At 56.4% G+C, this 21,642-nt stretch overlaps 1 protein-coding gene across 1 annotated transcript in view; it reads left to right on the top strand.

The window, feature by feature from the left end:
* The window catches only part of TBC1D22A (TBC1 domain family member 22A), a 275,779-nt gene that overhangs the window by 243,701 nt on the left and 10,436 nt on the right, over window positions 1–21,642 (top strand). The window lies entirely within an intron of this gene.

Below are 21,642 nucleotides of genomic sequence, written 5' to 3'. Positions count from 1 at the left end.
TGACACTGGGCTTCCTCTGGACGCCACAGCAGGTGTCCACTGTGCTGGGTCCCTGTATGCTCGCACGTGCCCTAGCTCACACGTGTGCGCACACACACACACACACACACACACACACACACACATACACACACCGAGTGGTCCTCAGAGGCGAGAAGTGTGTCCTGCTTATTGAGGACCGTCAGCGGCCACACGTGCCTCTTAGCGGAGACTGAATATGTTCTTCCTGAATGAAGGCTGCAGATGGTGGAGAGGTGAAAGGGCTTAGGTTCTCCTGGAAAGGGAGGTGAGTGCACTCTGGAGCACAGGGACACACACACACACACACACACACACACACACCCCGGCTCTGAAGCCGTATGGTGCAGTTGAGACTGTGAGACCGTCCCTTCCCTTTGGTGAAGGTGCTGCCCCAAGCTGCTGCCCCATGGAGGTTTCTCCACCTGTGCCCGCAGAGTCTTGGGCACAGGGTGCCACCGCCCTGCTGCCCACACCTGGGGGGCCAGCCTCCTTTCCGATAGACCCACTGCTATCCTGGTTCACGGGTACACACGTTCACGGGCGTCATCCTGCCCACTGGGTCACAGAAATGGCCCCGGGCGCAGCTTCATGTCTTGGTCAAGCTGGACCGACTGTAAGGCTGAGTGGCCTTCGCTGGGCTTGTGGTTCTTACGGGTTTGTGTCTCATCCTGTATTCATCTGAAGCAGGAAATGTCACAAAATGCCAAAGTAAAGATCAATTGTCTCTTTATCATTTCAAGACATTTTAAAGACAAAATTGGGTCAATTGAAAACGAATCTTTAAGTAGATTATTGTGCTCCTGTGGGCTGCTACATGTCAGTGTGGGTTTTGTGTGGGGTGTTGTGGGGTCTGCGTGGCCACGCGTGGTGTGACATTTGTTCTCTTCAGGGCAGGCGGCCTTCATGGTCGCCCGAGCTGCACAGGCCCGGACTCTCCTTACCTGCCTGCCTGCCTCACCCCCACCATCCACTCCAGTAGCCCCAGTTCCTGGCCTCTTCTCAGAGGGTGCCCCTGTGTGGTACCTGTGGGCTTCGTGGCCTGTGCTGGGGAGGGAGGAGGGAGGAGCTGGCTGTGCTGTCCCATAGACAGTTCCAGTTTCGTCCGCCCTGACATAGGCCCTCAGTGTCCCATCCTCTGCCATTTGCTGTCGTCATTTCCCTTCAAGAACTGAACTCACCAGGTGGTTTCTGAAGAAAAGGAATAAAAGTCTGCACAAGGCTGCAGAAAATCGATTTTGTCCCATTACTGTCCTTAGACAAATCTGTATTTTTATTAAATTATCTCTCTCTGTGATGGGTTTCGGTCTCCAGTAGACGAGCAGCTGGAACCTGAGCCCGTGTGGCCTTGCTGGCCTGGTGGCCACGGGGCTGCGCCTCAGCCTCCCGGGGAGCGGGCGAGTGCCCACCCACGTGCCCCTGGGTTCTGAGCTCTTAGGCACAGTGGGCTCCAGTGCCAAGGAAACACCTAGCGCTTCACCAGGTCACCCCTGGCAGTGTGAGTGACAGGCAAAGAAACAGGGCTGTCGCCTGAGTGGTGAAAATGCACACCCTTTAGTGCCAGCCTGCACTGCCCACACCTGCCCCCCGGGTGTATTCTCTTCTCTCTCTTCCTGTTGAGATTAGAGCACAATGAGTGCCATCATCTCTTAGGAAGGGGCTCTCAGACGTTTCGTCCAGTCCCCTGTCCTTGAGGGGCGTCAGCGTGCGTCCTGAGAACCATGTGTTGCTGGTGTTCTATCGTAATGTCCGAAACAGCGCAGGGGAGGGAGCGGTAACTGTTCAGGAGTGTGACCCTCGTTGAATAGAGGTCCCGGGAGCCAAAGCATTACTGCGTATCGATCCAGGCTTTCCTTTTAACGTGGCATTCCCGGAAATTCATAGAAAATCGCTCAGCAGAGAGATTTGGAGCTTGAGGAGGAGACGGTTGGGATTGGGACTGTCCCTAAGTATTCTTGCCCAAGCCCATACTTATAAAAGTTAAAAAAAATCTTAAAGTTATTCATGTATATATATATATATTTTTTTTTAAAAGACAAAAAGTTCTAAAAGGCTTTTTGCCAAAAAGAGGTGTTTTTTCTTCCCACCTTCCCCCGGCCTCAAGAGGCAACCACTTTCTCCTTTTAACTTACTGTCTTTGGTTTTGTTTTCCGTATTTATGTCTTTCTAAATAGTTGTCCCTTGATTTTTCACCTTTCAATAATGCCTTTTTGCAGCGGAAAGGGAAGGTGAAATTTCGCTCTGCCCCACCACTGCCCCCACGCCAGGCTCCCTGGGTCTGCTCAGGTGATGACCCGGCTGGCTTTGCTGCACCCAGGCGGGGGTTGCCTCGTGCGCTGTGACCGTCACCCCGCCTTGCGCCCCTCTGCCGGGCGTGGTGTTACCAGTAGTCTCGGCTCACCAACACCCCGCCCGTTTCCCAGATGTGGCAGCCGGTGTCCACACTTGGCGGCCCCTTGGACCACCGCTGCCCGGGTCCTTCCCCTGCGCTGAGCTGCGGTCCTGCCACCCGCGTCCTCTTGTTTGTCCCCCTTTGGCAGGGTGACCCTCCAGCTGGAGGGCCACAGCAGGGAGGCTGAGGTGTGGGGTGCTGAGGACGCGTGTTCTGTTAGAGACCCGCTCCCTTGGGCCTTTGCATGGGCTGCTGCACTCTCTCCTGTCATCCGGGGCTGCTGCTGAGACATGCTGTGCCGTCCGACTCCAGCCCTTCATGTCCACCGTCTGCCACTGCCCTGCGCCAGGGAGCTGGCCTCTGTCCCCTCTTGTAGGCCTGTTGAGGTGTCTCCATCGCCCTGAGGAGCGAGCGGTCAGTGGGCTGTTGAGTCTGGAAAACTCCAGGTTCTCATCTCCGAGAGCTTTCCTAAATTATGCGCTGCTGCCGTATTTCTCTTTCTACAATGCCTATTAGAAGGGGGTTCATGGTGGCCCTTTATTTCTGACCTTTCCTGTGTTCTCTCTGTTCTATTTCCATCTGTTTCATCATGGCCAAGATGCAAACAAACTGTGAGCTTTTAAAAACGCAGGTCCCTGACCCTCAGCCCCAGAAGCCCTGACCCAGGTGCCATGTGTGGGCGCCTCGGGGACGTGCCCACTCAGCTCCCTCTGGCCCTGGCATCCTGGTCCTGCTTACCCGAGCACCCGGGAAGTGTGCGTGCGTTTAGCATGTTGCTGTAACCTCAGATCCCTGCAGGGGACCGTCCTTGGCAGGTGGGACCCGGGTGCCTGTAGAGTGCAGAAATTCAGGACACTCAGTGTCTGGGGACAGGGTGTTTTGCAAATGACACATTTGAAGGGAACGCGAACCAAGTGATGTGTGTCAGTGTGAACCACGGCCTTGGCTCCTGGGGGGACATTGAGTTCACCTGGAGATTTCGGCCTCACGCTGGCCCAGTGTGGCTGTGAGTGTGGGACAGGATGGCAGCTGTGTGTGCTCGCTGGGACTTGACAAGCAAAGGCCTCCAAGAAGGGAATTAGCGGGTGTTCAGCTGGTGTCTGTGAGTGGAACTTCCTGTCCACTTCATGAGCAGTTCAACTTCGTGTTCATATAAATTTCATGATGTCTGAGCAAACATTGTGGGGTAGAATTTGTCACTTTGCAGCAGGTCCCAAGCATTTTCAAGGACGTAGAAATCGTAGCCACTTTTAAATTAAGCAAATTAACTTGCAGCTAAATAATTTCAAAGAAAAATTATAAAAATCCTTCCATGTTTCTATAAGAACAAACATATTTGATGTGGAGTACGGCCGCATTCTACTACGTGAGTTGTGTGGCGGGAGCCTGCGGAAGTGCTTGGGAGAAGGCCGGCACCGTGTGTGAGCCGCCTGCTCAGGGGACTGGGTGGCCGGCTCGCAGGGACCACCTGCAGGCCAGGGGGCGAGTTTTCACTACTGGATGCCTCTGGGAAATTCCAGGTCATTCCAGCTGTCAATCAAAGTGGGAATACTGCTCACTCGGCAGCCGCTGGTCCTGCAGGGGGTGTTTTGGGGCACTCCTCCATTTCCGGGGCCTCCGCCTGCAGCTCCCTGCTGGCTGGCAGGAAACTCAAGGGCAGTGAGTGGAGGCAGGGCCATTTGCAGTGTGTCCTCCACGACTACATGACACTGGTGACAGCCGCACATGAATCACACCCCTGATAGGTCAGTGGTCGGCTGTAGCTTCAGGCCGGCTACGTGGGAATGCACTGTGGGCACCATCCTGGGCTCAGATGGCCTTCCTGGGTGGTCTGGTCAACCGAAGAACATGTGCCTTTTGCCTGCCTCTCCCCTCCCTCCTCCTGCCGCCTTCCTCCCTCCTCCCCTCATTCTCTTCCTCCTTCGGACCCTCCCTTTTTCCCATCTCTTCTTCCTCCTTTCCTTTATGAAAGGAATTTCTCTTGCTTAGTAGAACATGACACTTTAACCCCATGACTCCACCCCTTCCTCTTGGGCCTAGAACGTATCCCAGGGCACAGCTCAGTTCTTCCAGAGGTTTCTGGGCCGAGCCTCCTCCATCAGAATAAACCTGCCTGCAGGTGAGGTGGAGGGCAGCTGAGAGCTACGGGTTTTGCCAGCATCTCTCCCCCTTGCTCTGCCCGTGAATTAGTTTTGCCATTAAAGAAAAAAATTACAGCCACCATTCAGATCATTAATTGAAAGGCCCTCATTATCTCATTAATGGTGTTTGATATCTAAGGCAGATAAACTTGGGGAAGCTCATCTGTTCATTCCCTGAAGAAATGTAATTACATCTTGGGCCTTATTAAAACGTCTCCCTGTCAGCTGTCACACGTTCCGTTTTGCAGCCTTTTGTGGACACCCAAATGAATCTAGTCTGGAAATAAAATTATACCAGCCTGAGGGGTGGGCCCAGCGCTCCGTGTGAAATGCATTTGGCCAGGGGTTTTGAGGAAAGTGTGCCCCTAACTCTGGTGATCAGCAGTCCCTCGGGCTTCTGGGAGATAGATGGTCCCACTCCTCCTTAGACACCCTGTTTCCTAGATACCGTCCTCCTAAGACACAGTCCTCCCCAGACACCCGCCTCCTCACACACCCTGCTCCTCACACACCGCCTCCCTAGACACTGTCCTCGTGGGGTGAGTATAATTCAGGACGAGATGCGAGGGTGTTGGCTGGTGGTGACACTTGGAGGGATGGAGTCACCCTGATAGGCTTACTGTCACTTACACAGGCTGCGAAGGCTGAGATGTTGTGTGTAAACCTGGGGAAAAAAGAGATCAGATGGGAGCGGATGGCTCGCAGAGCCGTGTCCCCAGGCTGTGTCCTGCAGCCGAACCCGGACGAGCTCCTGGACCTTTGTTGTGGAGAGAACCCCTAAAGCCCCACGGTGGTTCTGCCCACTCCTATGTCCTCTGTTCATTTAAACATGTCCTGGGTTTCTGAGCACCCCAAGCCTCAGGGCGCTCTGCTTGGGAGGGGCACCCCACAAAGTGGAACTCTGACCTGTCCCCTTCAGTGCGAGGTCACTGAGCGAGCGCTGAGTGCCCATACCATCTAGACCTGAATAGATCGGCCAGGAAACCCGCTGGGGAAGCCCGCTGGTCGGCCAGGTGGGAGTTGCAGAGTGCGGGCAGTGGGAAAGGGAGCCGTGAGTGGCCCTGAGATTCTCGGACCTCCCCTTGCAGGTGAAAGTGCGGCTCAGCAAAGTGAACCAACCATAAAGCACGATGGCGGTGGGGGCCCAACAGGCCGGCACTCCCCCCGGTATCCTGCAGCCTCCCACTGCCCCCCTGCACCTCTTCAGCCTGCCTCTGAAGCCACAGCCCCCGCCCTGGGTCCCCACGGCCCTGTCCTGAATCCTTCCTGTGAAGACTCGGTTCAGTGGCAGGAGACTTGGGGGGTGCTGCTGAGGATGTAACATGCCTCTTCATACAGAGCCTTGGGCCACAGGCACAAAGACCCAGGGCCACTCGGGAGTCCTGAGCTGGAACCTGTGGCCACCCCCCCGCCCCGTGTGTCCCTGTTGGGACACTTAGTCACCTCCCCCCACCTCCCAGTACCAGGACTTGTGAGGAGCTCACATAGGTCTGTGAGCAGGTAGCTCTAGGGGTTGCTGCTGGCGTCCAGCACACCTGGGGTCCTCGGCGGAGGGGGGGGGCGGCTGTTGTCCAGACAAGGGTACAACAAATGGGGACCCCTCCCTCCAGAGCCCCCCAGACCTGGCTCCCCGGTCAGGGCGTCCCAGCCAGCCTGGTGTCAGTGCAGATCAGCTCTTACTGCGCCTGTGCCCCTGCAGAGGTCCAGCACAAAGTGAATAAGCTGGCCACAGGGTCCTCGCCAAGTCCCCACCCCTCGTGCTGGCACAGAAAACAAAATCAAGTAGGTAAAATGGAATGAGGTGGAAGTGCTTCAGGAATTTTCTGGGCCGCCCTGCAGTCTGCTTTCAACCCAAAAGGCCCTCGATCTGTACGGAACATTCATTTTGTTAAATTAGTTTGAGGATTTTCAGGGCAAACACGATAGGATTTCTTAATTCAATGTCGGGGTATTTGTTTTTTGAGATAAAGCACACAAAAGAAGTTGCATTGATCTTTTAGTTCCTCATGTGAAGAAAAAAATGTTTGCTCTTCTCTTATTTAGTGTGTCTGATTCTCATCTGGGGGGTGGGGGGTAGGGTCCAGCCAGCAGGATGGTGGGGTGCTGCAGACATTGCGACTGGGCCGGTTGCTGCTGAGCCTGTTGTCACCATGTCATCCCTCCCAACACACCTGGGATGCTGGCTGCCCCTTATTAGGGAGCCAAGGACCCCCGCCGCACCCCACCTTTCCTTCTCCCCTGGGGCAGCCTTTCCCAGGGCTGCATCTGACTTCGGAAGGAGCTGGGGTGTCTCCACCCCAACCCTCATGCTCTGCGCCCCACAGCAGGGAACCCTCCTGCTGAGCACCCCCAGCCCTCAGCAAACTTCCCAGCCCAAACCAGATTGTTTCCTCTCGGGCTCAGTGTCTCCTCCGGGAGCACGGGGTACCCACACCCCTCTCAGCGTTGTCACTGATGCAGGGGTGACACAGGTACTCCACGGACTGCCATTATCAATGTCACCGTCACCTAGTAGGATTCCTAGTTTCCTGTCGTTCAGAGGCTTGGGAACCCCAGAGATGTCACATGTGAACCCACCATCCGAGTCAGCATCACACAGGTGGAGCGTCTCGGGGTCACACCCCAGCCCCCCGATTCTGTGTGTGCTGTGTGTTCCGGCTGAGGACACCGGGCCCCACCGTGTGCTCAGCCACGCAGGGCAGTGGGTCAGGCAGCAGGCAGCGGCTGCCCGCAGCTGGGGTGCGGTGTGAGCGTGTTCTCCTGGGGAAGCTGCGCGCCCCCTGGACCCCTGGCGGCCACTCCGGCCATTTGGGGCGGCTGTAGGTGCTTCCTCACTTGTCCGCACCGGCACCTCCGGGCCACCTCGTCGGGTGGCCTTGTGTTAGGGGATGGCCCTGTGCTTCCCGCTGCCTTGTGGGGCCCGCTCCTCGGTCTGTGGCCGTCCCAGCTGCTGGCCCAGCCTGACTTTGGGCCCATAGGCCTGGCCAAAGCCCTCACGAGTTTCACACCTAGTTTTTGCCAGAAATTGACCTCATGTGTTTTATTGCTGTGTGTACACGCTTGAGTCTCCACTGGGCTTATGCAGTGACCAGTGAGGCACCAGGACTCTGAGGCTTCCCAAAGCTGGTCCCCCAGTTCCGCGCTCCCTGTGGAACTGCTGGGTTGTTTGGGGGGGCAGAGGTCACCTGGGGAAGCGCCTGAGGACACCACTGGCCCGAGCCTCGGGTGGGTACAGCGCGTGGCCGCATCTCCCACACCCTTTCCAGGCACATGTGTCTGGGCAGGAGTTTACCCAGGTGTGAATCCTGGGGCGCTCCGGGCTGGGGGGCCTCATCCTTGTACCTTAGGGGATGTGAGTAGCCCTGGAGGGCCCACCTCCTGCATGCTGACCTTTCCCAGGGGTCTCAGAGCTCCTCCCCTCCTCTGCGACCACCTTGGAGGAGCTCAGCTTCCTGGCAGGGTGTCACTGTGCTGGGGCGCCATACCAGTCACACGTTTGGGGACGTGCGTGTTTGTGCTCAGGCGGGGCTGCGGGTGGGTGGGGGGCTGCTGCGCTCTTGACGATGAGTTGTAATAAACTTGACTCCTGCCGGAACGTGCACACCAGCCTGTGAACCTGTCACAAAGTCAGAGAACGTGACAGCTCCTGTTGCATTATCTCTGTTGATGAGAACCTGTCTCAGTGCCAAGCTGTGATGCTTGCACTCCATGCCACATTCGTGTCTGTTGGTACCCGTCATCGGATAGCACCTCTGTCGCTTTGGAGATGGGTAGCTAGAAGCCGTGGTGACGCCCCACATGCAGCCCAGCAATTTCTAACTCACTTCCCCTCAGTGGGACCAGTGGACATACTTTTGAGCAGAAATTGAGCTGTATGTATTTAGAAATCAGTTGAAAACATCCAACCACCAGGCTCTGAATGGTGTATCCCTTCCTGGCAGCCCAGTTGGTTCCACTTATTTCAAGATGGGTCCCCCGTTTGTGAGAGCGTGACAGCTGGCCAGGCCTGGGGGCGGCTCCCTCCTGGCGTTCCCACCTGCAGTCCTGGCCGGTGGCCTATGGGTGGTGGCAGCCCTGGGCCTGTGCTGGGGGCTGTCCCTTGCTCCTCTGGGCCCAAGCGTGGGGGCGGGCTGCTCGCTCCGTGGTTCTCTGTGCTGAGGGGCCTCATCAGTCGGTGACAGGTCAACTCCCCTGAAAAACACGTCCCCCACACTTGCTGGCCAACAGGCAGTCTTGGCGCTGAGCTGGGGGTGCCTGGCTTTCAGACTCAGCGCTGGGGTTGGGCCAACGCTGTCACTTGTTAGTCTGCGGCCTTGATCAAATCACCTTGTCCTCACTGTCCTGTCTCCAAAGGCAGAGGTTCGGGTCTCAGCCGTCCTGCGAGCGGCCCGGCATCCTCTGCGGGCGCTGTGCTCTGTGCACACATTGTTGTCATTGTTGTCCTTGAAAGAGCTCTGCCAGTGGCTGGGCGTGTCCCCACATTTGGGGTTTAAAGAGATCAACCTGGCCAGGCTCGCACAGCTGACCCTGAGGCCGAGGCATTCCAGCTCTATACTCGGGCTCCCAGCCCCAGTCCTGGCCCAACTCCCTGGACAAATGTCTCTGGAAGTCCTTCCAGCCGTCCCTGTCGGACGTGGGCACCCCAGTTAAGCAAGAAGAAATGGGGCCCAATGGGACTTGTACCAAAGGCCTGTTTCTAAGGGGCTTTATTTTCCCTCTTTTGCTCATATTTAGTTGTGAGGATTTCTTTGAAAGTTGGATTTTTTTTTGGTGGTGTTTTCCTAGGAAGGGAGGGGAGGGAGTGACTGTGGAAATCTTAGTTTACTAAGACTACAGTTTTCAGTGGAACAGAATAGAGAGCCTAGAAATAAACCCTCGCCTATATGGTCAGTGAACCTTTGAAAAAGGAGGCAAGAATATACAATGGGGTAAATACAGTCTATTCAATAAGTGGTGTGGGAAACACTGGACAGACACATGCAAAAAAAAAAATGAAACTGAACCATTTTCTCATACCATATACAAGAATAAATTCAAAATGAATTAAAGACTTAAATGTAAGACCCAAAACCATAAAACTCCTAGAAGAAAACACAGGCAGTAAACTCTGACATTACCCTTAGTAATATTTTTACTGATATATCTCCTCGGGCAAGGGAAACAGAAGAAAAAATAAACAGATGGGACTACATCAAACTAAAAAGGCTTTTGCACAGCAAAGGAAACAACAAAACGAAGACAGTCTACCAAATGGGAGAAGATATTCGCCAGTGATAACATCTGATAAGGGGTTAGTATCCAAAATATATAAAGAACTCATATAACTCAACACCAAAAAACCAAACAATCTGATTAAAAAAATCGGCGGAGGACCTGGATAGACATTTCTCCAGAGAGGACATACAGGTGGCCAATAGACGTGTGCAAAGATGCTCAATGTCACTAATCGTCAGGGAAACGCAAATAAAACCATGAGATATCACCTCACAGCTGTCAGGATGGCTGTCATCAATAGATGAACAAACAACAAGTGTTGGCGAGGGTGTGGAGAAAAGGGAGCCCTCGTGCACTGGTGCAGCCACTATGGAAAACAGTGTGGAGGTTCCTCCGAAAATTTAAAGTAGAACTACCTTATGACCCAGCAATTCCACTTCTGGGTATTTCTCCCAAGAAATTCAAAACACTAACTTGAAAAGATATCTGCACCCCTATGTTTACTGCAGCATTATTCACAATAACCAAGATATGGAAAGCGAAATGCCCATCAATAGACGATTGGATAAAGAAGAGGTAGTACATACTGCGTTTCCCCGAAAATAAGACCTAGGTGGACAATCAGCTCTAATGCGTCATTTGGAGCAAAAATTATTTTACTATAAAATAATAAAATAAGAGCAGGTCTGTAATATAAGTATAGTATAGAATAGTATAGTATGGTATAATATAATATAGTATAATATAATGTAATATAATATAATATAATATAAATATCAACAGGTCATATTAATTTTTGCTCCAGGTCATATTAATTTTTGCTCCAAAAGACGCATTAGAGCTGATTGTCCACCTAGGTCTTACTTTTGGGGAAACAGGGTAAGTCAGACTGAGAAAGACAAACACTATATGATCTCACTTATATGTGGAATCTAAAGAACAAAATAAATGAACAAAGAAAACAGAAACAAACTCATAGTTACAGAGAACATTTGATGGCTGCCAGATGGAAGGGAGGTTGGGGAGCTGGGTGAAAAAGGTGAAGGGATTGAGAAGTACAAAATGGCAGTTACGCAACAGTCACAGGAATGTAGAGCACAGGGAATAGAGTCAATAATCTGGTAATAACCATGTATGGTGCCAGGCGGGGCCCATAGACTGATCAGGGATCGCTGCATAAATTACATAAATGTCTAACCACCATGTTGTACACCTGAAACTAATATAAAATAATTTTGAATGTCAGCTGTAATTGAAAAAAAATGTTAATATGAAAAAAAAGACTACAGTTTTAAGTGTCAGACCCCAAATATAACTCAACTGGGTATTAAATACTCTTCGACTGTGACTGAAATTCCTGTTCTAGGAAGTGGTTACCTGGCACGTGATGTGTTCGGATTTCTGTGCCCCGGGTCCATCAGCTGTGGTGCCAATTGCGTATCAGCAGCGTAAGCCTCCTGTGTGCCAGGCCCTTTGCTGGGCACAGGAGGCAGGCGTGTGTGGGTCTGTCTGCCCGAGTCTGCCCCAGCTGTGGCCCGCAGACCTCATGCTGGTGCTGGCCGCCCACAGAAGTCGCTGGCCTCCAGGTTTCCAGTGGGAAGAATAGAGCCAGGGGGCCCACTTTTAGGCCCACCTCAGAAGTTTGTTTACTTTCCCTTCTGTCCCTCCATCCACCTGCCCATCCACCCATCCACTCACCCGCTCCCCTGCCCATCCACCCATCTTCCCATCCATCCCTCCGTCCGCCTTTCCGCCCATCTGCCTGCCCGCTTGCCCGCCTGCCCATTCGCCTGTCTGCCTGCCCACAACTCCACATTTACTTGGACGCTTGCCCTCCTGCTCTCGAGCCCTGTGAGGTTGCAGGCCGTTAGGCCTAGCCTGTCGGAGCCTTTGCCTGGAAGGGCCTCAGAGTCATGAGGTCAGGGTCCTGGTAGAACCCTACATAGCCCTGAGGGTGAGGCCAGGGCTCCGCCCTGTGGAGACGCTTTAAGGAGCCCAGGACTCCCCAGAAGGAGGCCCCAGGAGGACCTCTTCTCCAGGCGCCCCTGCTCTGTCACCAGAGGGCCCCTTGCAGGGGCTCAGGACTCAGGAGCCACCGCTGTACCTGCCCTCACCCTGTCCCAGCTGGCCAGCTTGAGCCCGGCCATGTCCCCTCTGTCACCCAGGATCCGGGGACGGGCAGAATGTGCTCTTTAAAAGCCTCCATGAGTTGGTGAAGACCTAAAAGGAACTTTGCCCTGAGCAGTGCATACATGTCAGAGCTGGCTGTACACTCATTCTGTGTTTCTCTGGACCTGCCTGTTTATTTCATAGTGCTTGGCAATGGCCCTTTCACATTCCTGAAAACACAAGGCAAGTGCCCGAACAGCACACAGTTTACAGCCAGGGTCACTGGACTCGGGAGGAAAAGCCTGTGTGCGGGCTGGTTAGTTAGTGTTGCATAGTTTCCGGGAAGAAGCTTGCTGTTTAAATCTCCCGTCGGTACAGCCATCCTACACCTTCGGCAGCAGGATGTGTCTGCAGTGGCCCCTGTGTGACAAGCGAGGGCTTGAGTGTGAGCTCGTCCCCAGGAAGCACAGGCACCTCCCGGCCATTTGCCGCCACTGTCCCCTCAGTGCCCCTTGTGCTCTGATGGGCGCTGTGGACCTGTGTCTGCAGCGCGGGTCCCGCCGAGTGGCTAAGACAACTCCCCCCCTGCCCTCCCCCCAGGAGGAGCCACTGCTGGTGGCAGAGACCAGGGCCTGCGGCGCCCTGGGGACTGGTGGCTCCGTAGCTCGTGGCATTGCACATATCTGCCTCCTGCCCTCCGTGTCCAGTGCCACAGCCTTCTCCTGGGACGGCCCGGTGTCCCTGCACAGGCGGTGTCATGGCACCGAGTACTCAGAGAGAGAGGAGCCCCAACACACCCAGGTTAGGGGTGTTAGGCAGCGTCCCTGCCTTTGGCTCCGTAGACAGAGAGCCTGACCCTCGCCACGACCGGGTCTTCTGTTCTGTGTGCCCCTCGCTGCACCAGTGCTGCCCGCGGCCTCAGTGGGCTGCACACTCCCCTCCACAGTGTGTGTTGTTCCTAGAAGGCTTGTCGGGACGAGGCCAGCGGGACCTTCTCCGCGGGGGAGAGGGCCCTCTTCTGATACTGGGCTGAGGCGGCTTGGATTCCACATCTAGAACCCACTAGCCCACCTTCCAGGCGTTGCGGGGGCCTCAGGAAACGAGACCAGCTGGGAGGAGACCCCAGGAAGGTAACCCACAGGTGCTAGCACCTCCTGCGACCTTAGGCCCTTCTCCTTCATTGGTCCCATGGGCGGTGAACAGACCCGCCCTGCAGTGGCCCCTTATCCCACTCAGCGTGCCCTCAGGCACACGCACCGTCGGCCAGTGTCACTGTCACCTGGGTCATCTCAGGGGGCTGGGGTGCAGGCCTGTGAAGGTCCTGGCCCACACACCATTCTAGGGGCTCATATCCTGGTCCTAGAGCCCAGAGCAGCGGAACCCCAGCTGTGCCCACAGCGAGTGTGACCGGAACCACCGCAGGGAGGGTGGCAGACGCTGGGAAGGCACCGGCATGCCAGCGTGGGCTTAGTGGATCTGCCTGTGGTCACTGCTGCTTTTATGCCCATTTATAGCCACTTACAGCCCAGCTGGGCAGGCACCAGGTGAGGGCGCTCTGGAGTGAGGGGCAGAGTTGGTCGTCGGTAGGTGGGGGCCTGGCCCAGAGACCCGCCTGCTGAACTGGGGCGGACTGATGAGCTGTGCTCCCCTCTGCTGAGGGCTCAGTGTCACCTGTGATGCCCCAGATGAGTGCCAGGGGCTACGCAGGGGACACCCCAGGGAGGTGGGGAGGGCAGCCGCTCTGGAAGGAGAGCCTGCTGAAGGGGCACCCTCAGCCCCGAGGCTCGGCTGGCATGTTTCTCCTCCCGAGCTGGCGTGTAGTGACAGAGCAGCTGCCCCTGGAGCGCTCAGGCCTCAGCTGGAACCCCAAGCGAGAACTGCTGGTTTAGGGTCGCCCGTGATCTTTTCAGTCTCTCCGTAAAACACAATGTTATGAAAGCATTGTCGTGTGAAGAGGCCATCGAAGGACGTGCAGCTACAATTTAGGGAAAGGGCTCTAAGAGGTGTGTGAGACACTTAATAAACAGCTTATGTTTCTGGAAGTTTTGATTTGAAAGTGACCCTGCATCGGTGGTTTTCACTCAGGTATCAGGTGTTCAGGAGGCATTTGGAAGCACGTCCTCCCCCCTCACTCCCACCCCAGTTGAATAACATTCAGGGCCTCAGCCCTGGATCACGTCAGCCCGTTTGACATTCATCCGAGTGGGTCCTCTGTGAAGCAGAGACTGACGGGAGGGGAGGGAACTTTCTAGTGGAGGCACGGGGGGGTGGATGGGGGGGTTGCTCCGGGAAGCCAGCGTTCTTGTCCTTAGCGGCCTGGAACCCACAGAGCCCCTGCTCTCAGCTCGTGGAGTGGAATTGTGAAAAGGAGTGATTCACTCTCCGTCCTCCAGCTCAGATTCCTGGCGACCACGTTGAAGCCTTTGATACAGTTGCCAGATAGACTTGAGGAAGAAACAGTCAAAGTGACATGAGGACAAATGCATGAGCTCGTTCCCACAGGCAGGACGGGCCCGGCCCAGACGGGACTGCTGTCTTCAGAAGCGTGTCCCACAGCGGGGCATCCTGCTGTCCGGCCCGGGCCGCTGACACCGGTGCCTTTCTGTGGTCGCTCAGAGGACCCACTCGGGTGACGTGCAGCACAGCTGCAGGAGTGTGAGACCGTGGGGTGGAACAGGCAGCGAGACTTTTCTTCCTGATCCCGGGCCTTGGCTCAGACCCGGTGTGGGGAGGGGTCTTCCCACCGACTTCATTTCCCAACACTGACCTCTGCCCGCCTGAGATGGGCTCCCCGTGTGGTGGGCTCCCCCACTCCGTCCACCCAGCTGGTGCTGCAGCCGCAGTTTCCTTCCTCCTGGGACCTGGCAGCCCGGGAGTCCTCTGGGAGCCTCTGCTCATGAGGAGGCCCGATTCAAAGCTGGGAAACAAAACCTGGTCTGAACAGGTGAACGTCAGATGTCTCAGCAGATGGACAGACACTGCCCTGAAATGCCTCCCACCCTCAGGCAGGGGGACTCCTGGAGACAGACCCCCGAAGACAGACTGTGGAAAACCTGCCAGGAAGCCAGGCCACACCACACGGGGAGCCCATCTCAGGCTCCCCGTGGGACCTTTGCACCCCCGACGAGGACTCAGCGCACCCAGAAGAGTTTAAGAGCAAATACATGTGAAAGGAGAAACCATGTGGCCTGAGAAAAGAACAGCTGGGCTAAAACCAGTGGAACAGAGAAGAGAGCATGTGAGCTGGCTCGGTGCTGGAGGTCCTCTCCTGGGTCCGAGAACGCACTCCCACTGGGCACGGCCTCAGCCAGCGCAGGGGGTGTCCCAGCGAAGGGCCGGGTTCCCCTGAAGGCCTGCTGGGAACCCGCAGAACGGGGACAGGGCCGGGTAAGGGATGGAGGACGCGCCTGTCACTGGCTGATCAGTGACCAGTCATCTAGAGGGTGGGGTCCCGAGGCCCAGAGGGGATGCCACTCTGGGGGGGGGGGCTGGTAGTAATAGAGGTGTCCAGTGTCTGCTGTGCTGAGTGACACATCAGTGACCTAATGGGGACAGACTCACCAGATAGATCTCATGACGTGAAACTCAGAAAGGCTGGGAGCCTGAGGAGGTGGCTTCATGGCCTGGACCTCATTCCACCTGCTTGTTGCCATCGTGTGTTGTCACCATGTATTTTCAAAAAGTTTAAGAACTTTAAATTAGATTTTTAACAAAATGCCACAGCACTTCAGAAGGCAAGGATGTGCCTGGCTGGTCCGTGGGACCGTCTGGAGACGGGCAGAGCTGGGCACAGACCTTGGGTCTGGCCACTCTGTCCCCAGGTGGGACGCTTGCTATTGGCTGGTTTGTCAGTGGTTCATTCATTCAGCAGATGGCTGGGCAGGGGAGCCAACCAGCCCTGTCCCCCAGGGGCGCAGAGGCCGGGAGCAGAGACGGACCTGCCATGGTATCTCAGGAGCTCCCAACAGACCAGAGCTCAGGGTCAAGGATGAAGGTTCTGAAAGGGCCGATTCTGGAGCTAAGGCTGCTGAGAAGGTCTGTGTGGCTAAGGGCCCTCGGGCTTGTAGACATTTATTCTTTCAAAGATTTGCTGGGTCTCCTGGGAAGTTTTCCTGATGCTTGTTCTGGACCCTGGGCGCTCACAGTCTCTGGCTCAAGGGGCATCTCGGTGCTTTGGCCCAGCGCCGTCTGTGTCCACTCCATGAATCTCCTCCCTAGCCTCAGATGATCCTCTTCAGAAGTGGGGCCCCAGTCTCCTGGGCTACGCGCAGTGGACACCCACGTTCATGTTTCTACTGCCTGCCTCACGCTCAGAAGTCGGGAGGGCTGGGTCTGTGCAGCAGCAGAGAACAATGGTGCCCGCCCGCCCGCCCGCTCTCCTGCCCAGCTCAGAGCTGCGCCCACAGCTCCGCCTGGTGGACACCGCCCCTTGGGCCCAGCCTGTCCGACCCTGTGCTCCACTTTGGCGCCTGTTGTCCTGAGAACTGTGTTCCTGGGGCCGGCTGACTGAGGGCAGCTGAGCAGGCCTCCTGGCTCTGTCACTGGCTTCAACATGGCAGCGAACAAGCAATTTGAGGTCTCTGCCTTGTGCATCTCATCTGCAGAATGGGTGTAAGACGTTTCTCTAAGACTGGTAGGTCAAATGAAAAGGTGGGGACACAGAGTGGTTCTTCTGAAAACACTGGAGACCAGCGTTGGCACAGTCCTTGCAGGACCACCATGCTCGCCCCAAACACACGGAGCAGGAAATGAACAGGACAGAGCGACGCTGGGCGGCCGGGCCCCTCTGGCTTAACCGCACTCTTGCAGCCCCGCACGGCCCCGGGCCGCCCTGGCTGAGCTTGGACTGAGGGTGACGGAGCGGTCGGGGCCTGGCCTCCGGCCAGCCTACGCCTCGGCTCTGAGTTCAGCTTTTCAGAATCTCAGAAGTCAGCAAATACCTCAGCAAGCTATTCGATATCAGCAAACCAATCGAAGGTTTCGATGGAGACACAAAGGCTGAGTCGTGAACTCAGAGCTGGGGCAGAACAAAGCTGGGGGGTCAACACCACCAGGCTCGAGACTCACTAAGCAGTTGCGTAATCACGTCAGGGTGGTTTTGGGGAAAGAACAGACGGATAGATCAGTGGAACAGAATAGACAGTCCAGGTACAGACCCACATAAATACAGTCAACTGACCTAGGACAAGGGGCAGAGGCCACACCATGGAGCAAAGATAGTCTTTCCAACAGAAGGTGCTGGGACAAGGGGACATCCACGTGCGAAGAAATGAACGTAGACACAGAACTCACACCCGTCACAAAAAGTAACTCAAAGTGGATCACAGACCTCAAAGTGAAACACAAAACCTAAAACTCCTAGAAAATAACATAGGAGAAAACCTAGATGACCTTGAGAATGGGGACCTTTTAGACACAACACCAGAGACACGACCCATGAAAGAAATTAATAAGCTGGACTTCACTAAAATTCAAACTTCTGCTCTGTGAAAGGCGATGTTAAGAGAATGAGAAGACAAGCCACAGATGGGGAGAAAATCTTTGCAAAACGCATCTGAGGAAGGGCTGGTGACCACGATATATAAAGAGCTCTTAAAATTCAACAACAAGAAAACAAACAACCCAATTGAACAATGGGCAAAAGACCTGAATAGCCCCCTGAGAGAAGGTGTTCATATGGCAAATGAGAATGCTCCGCTTCACGTCATCGTATGTCATCCACTTCATATGTCTCTCATGCAAATTAAAGAGATCCCACTCTTCACTATCGAGTGTCCCAAACCCAGGGCACTGACCACCCCAGATAGTGGCGAGGACGTGGGCAGTAGGACCTCTCGCTCACTGCTGGTGGGGATGCAAATGGTGCGGCCACGTTGGTAGACGGTGGTTTTCACAAAACTAAACCTACTCTTAGCATACATGCCCCTTGGCATTCACCCAAGGGAGTTGAAACTTATGTCCACATAAAAACGGAGCCCCACCCCCCATGATTACACGTCATGGAGGTGTCCTGTAGGGTCACCCGAGGGCTGGCCTGCAGAGGCCACACCGTGGGGGGCTGTGAGTGGCGTCTGGTCAGGTGCAGGACACGTGGCACACAGACTCTTCCCCACGAGCCCAGTCCTGAGCGCCTGGCACCTCTCGCATGCTGTCACTTTGGCCCTGCGTTAAAACGCTTGGTGCTGGTTCTGTGTGACACATGGCACTCGCTCTCTGGTGCTCCTGTCATCCTCTGCTCTCCACGTCACACCAGCACAGCGCAGGTCAGTGGCCCCGTAAGTGCCTGCAGAAGCCACACTGCGCGTCGTTCCTCCCACCTCTCAGGCAGCGGGAAAGTCAGTGTGAGGGTGCACAGTGAGCAGGTCGGGAAGTGTGACAGCTTTTACAGTGTGTGTGACCAGGAAAACCATTGTGCTGCTGAGTCTGTGAATCCGCCCCAGGCGTCAGCATTACCACCGCTTACATGTGGCCTGTGAAAGTGAGGTCCGTGGCATGAGGTGTCCTGGTGGGGAAGCCTGTGTCCCAGGGTGTCAGGCAGAGACCTTCCTCGTGGACTGGGGGCCGTTGAGACCTGTGTCCCTTGTGGCCTCACTCACTCTAGAAGGCCCCGTCCCCACCCGCCCTCAGGCTGCTCAGGACCCGAGCTCACGAGACACAGCCACCGTGTGAACCATTCCTAGCAGTCATTCTGAACCCCACCACTTGCAGAAGGAGAGAGCAGCCTCTCCGACTGGCCGTCCCCACCCCAGGGAAGGTCCCTGTACAGTGGGCATCACAGAACACGGGGCTCCAGGCACAGGCTTGTCAGTCTCGTGGTTTGGGCGCAAATCCTGCTGATCTGTTTGGCAGGCGACTTGACCTCTCTGAGCCGAGCTTCCTCCCATGTGCCTTGGCAGTGAGAGCAATACCCATGGGGTGGGGGTGGGGGCTGGCTTCCAGGGCTAACGTGCTTGGCGCTGTGCAGTCTGGAAGGAACACTCAGTGCCATGGCCGGCCTCCAGTCTGTCACTTGTTCCCCAGGGATGGCGGGCAGCAGGCAGTTACATGTTAGGGTTCCTTCTGGCTCCCACCGTTTGGGGGACGGCTGAGGAGCAGGTGGGGCCCCAACGGTCCCCATCAGGTTGGCCCAGGAAACCTCTGAGGCGGCCCCCCCTTGAGGGACACCATTGTCCCCCTGCCCCAGGCAGACCCCTGACTGACTGTGGGTGGCGTTTTCCTGTTTGTTTCTTTGACTTCCAAGAGATTTTACTGTGTCCTGGCGATTGTGGAGGGTGTCTTGTCACGACCTGGATTCTGTTATCTTCCAGGGGCCCTGCTAAAATCCACAGTTCATCTATGAATCTGCAAGATAACTTATTTACCGTCTTTCTCTGGATGGAAGATAAGCTCTCCGAGGAAGGACTTTGACCCGATGCTCAGGCCAGGTGGTGGGACGGGTTGTTCCCAGAGGTGTCCCTTCAGGTCTGAAGGGTCCCGGCCAAGCAGGTGACCTCTGCAGGCCAAGCAGAGGAGGAGCTCAGTGCCGTGCTGTTCAGGGCAGAGGGGAGGGAGAGGCGTCAGTCACGCAGCCAAACCTCGGAGAGTCTCAGCCGGCGTGTTGGGTGCTGTCCCCACATGACAGGACCTTTGGTGGCTTTTAGAAAGCAGCGTAAAGCGGGGTGCTCCTTTGCCAGGAGGCAGCCAGTGTTCCTGTGGGTGATGGATTGCGGGGCAGGGGTGGGAAACCGGGGGTCCTTCTCAGGACAGTGTCTCCGCAGCGTCCCGTCTGTGACCAGCCTCCCGGCCCCACAAAGCAGGAAGGTCTTTCCAGGTTGAAGCTGACTAATTGCCCTGCCAGGATTAAACCGTCCTCTGTGTGCTGGAGCCTGTCCCTCACCGCAGGCACCGAGATAAACAGAAGCGCCCTGGATGGAGTGCTCGCACCAGGCTTGGGTTTTCGGTACCCAGAGGTGTCTGTCTCCTTTGAATTCCTCTTTTGGAAGGAAATATGGAATTAACTACAAGGACAGTGTCCCTCCCCCAGCCATCAGGCTCCTTAGAAGACTGCTCTATTGCGGTGTCCCCATCTATTTTCCACGTTCCAGAGCGCTGTCACCAGCGAGTTGGCCAGCCCAGCAGCTGGCTGTCTGTCCCAGCCGGCTGTCACCGTCCTTCTACTTTTAGCTCTGGTTTGGTCCAGAACCTGACAAGATTTTCAGACTAATAACTGGATTGTCAAAGAAGTCAGCTGTCGCAGGATGGTCTGGGGGTGGGAGGTGGGCGGGAGGCGTGGAACAGCCCAGAACAGGGCCGCCCAGCGCTGCACCCCCGCCTGGAGGGCGTGAGGGCCAGCAGGCCAGGACCCCTAGGACATCATGGCCCCGCCACCACACTTGGTGAGCAGGAGGTCTCGCGTCCTGGGCGCAGGGTCGTGTCGCTGGGGTCAGAGCCTGGTGGGGACGCAGGGTGGGCCTCGCGAGTCAGACCCCCGAGGAGTGTCGCCGGGAGAGAGCCGTGTGCGGCCTGGACTGGCCTTTGTGTGCGGCTCCCTTCCTGCCTGCTGCGCGTGAGGCTGTGTTCTGGATTCTTTCATCTACTGGTGAAAAGGGCATCGAGGGTGGTAGGTTAAAAATCGATAAATAAGGATGAACTCTTCATAAGCAGTTTTCTTCCTGGGGCCTCTGGGCCTCTCCCGCACGCTGTGGCTGGTACCCAGACACCGAGGAGAGGGACAGACAGCGGGCCCGTCAAGTGCACCCCAACATACCTCCGTCAGGTAGCGTCTCAGCCCTGCAGCTGTGGTTCCTTTCGCGGGTCCCCCTCACCTTCCCTCCGTGTGGCGGGGCAGGGCTGAGCTTCCCCCTGTCCCCGACCCCGGAGCCTCCCGCTGGCTTACCCTCTGGGGAGCTCCAGAAGGACCAGGGCCGAGTGCTGCCACCCGGCGCCCGCCCGACACTGTGGGGATGGGTCACGGCCCCGTCCTTGTGTGCTGGCTTGTCGTGGCCGTCACTGGAATCCGAGAGCGATGGGCTCCGGGTGACCCAGCCTCTTCAGCCCGTCAATGACATGCGGCACAGATGCCCCAGGAAGCCCGGGTGAAGGTTTGTCCAGGGACAGGTCACCCTCATTTGTGTCTGGACCGGAATGGGGCCTCCGTGTGAGGAAAACAGAAAGGAAGAAGAAAGGGGAAGCGAGGCGGGGCGGGGGAGGGCAGCTGCAGCCCCGTGGGGTGGGGCAGGCCCAGCTGGCTTCTTCCCACCGGCGCTCACAGCTGGCCCTGCCTGCTTGGCAGCTGGCCCCGGCCTCCAGTTTGGGGACGTGGGGCGGACGTGCGGTGGGAAGCAGAGCCGTGCCCGGGCAGCAGTACTGGGAGGAGCCAGCCCCCGTCCCGCTCCTGCCAGCACGAGGCCTCAGCCAGGCCTGCTGGGAACCTCCTCGAAGGACCGCCACGTGGCTGCGCTCCCCGCCCGCCCCGCACGCAGACCCCACACACCACACGCATCGCGGTGCAGACATACACACCACACACCCAGGCGGAGCAGGGCTGGCCCCTCAGCGTACTTTGCGTAGCTTCTCCCCCTTCGTCGGCCCAGCGGCGTTCCCTCCACTCACACACTCAGTGCGTGTGGGCTGTGAGCGCCGTCGTGAGCAGGAGGCACACCGCCTGGACCCAGACCCGGGCCCGGGGCAGCTGCAGCAGGCAGTGAGGAGGCGGGAGCCGGAGCGCGAGCATGTGGCAGGGTCTGGATTTCCACTTGACTCTGTGCCCCGTCAGAGCCTCCCAAAGTC

Source organism: Rhinolophus hipposideros (assembly GCF_964194185.1).
Source record: "Rhinolophus hipposideros genome assembly, chromosome: 9".
NCBI classification, from domain to species: Eukaryota; Metazoa; Chordata; class Mammalia; order Chiroptera; family Rhinolophidae; genus Rhinolophus; species Rhinolophus hipposideros.
Note: the sequence above shows the minus strand (reverse complement) of the source record. Positions and strands in the feature narration are given on the sequence as shown.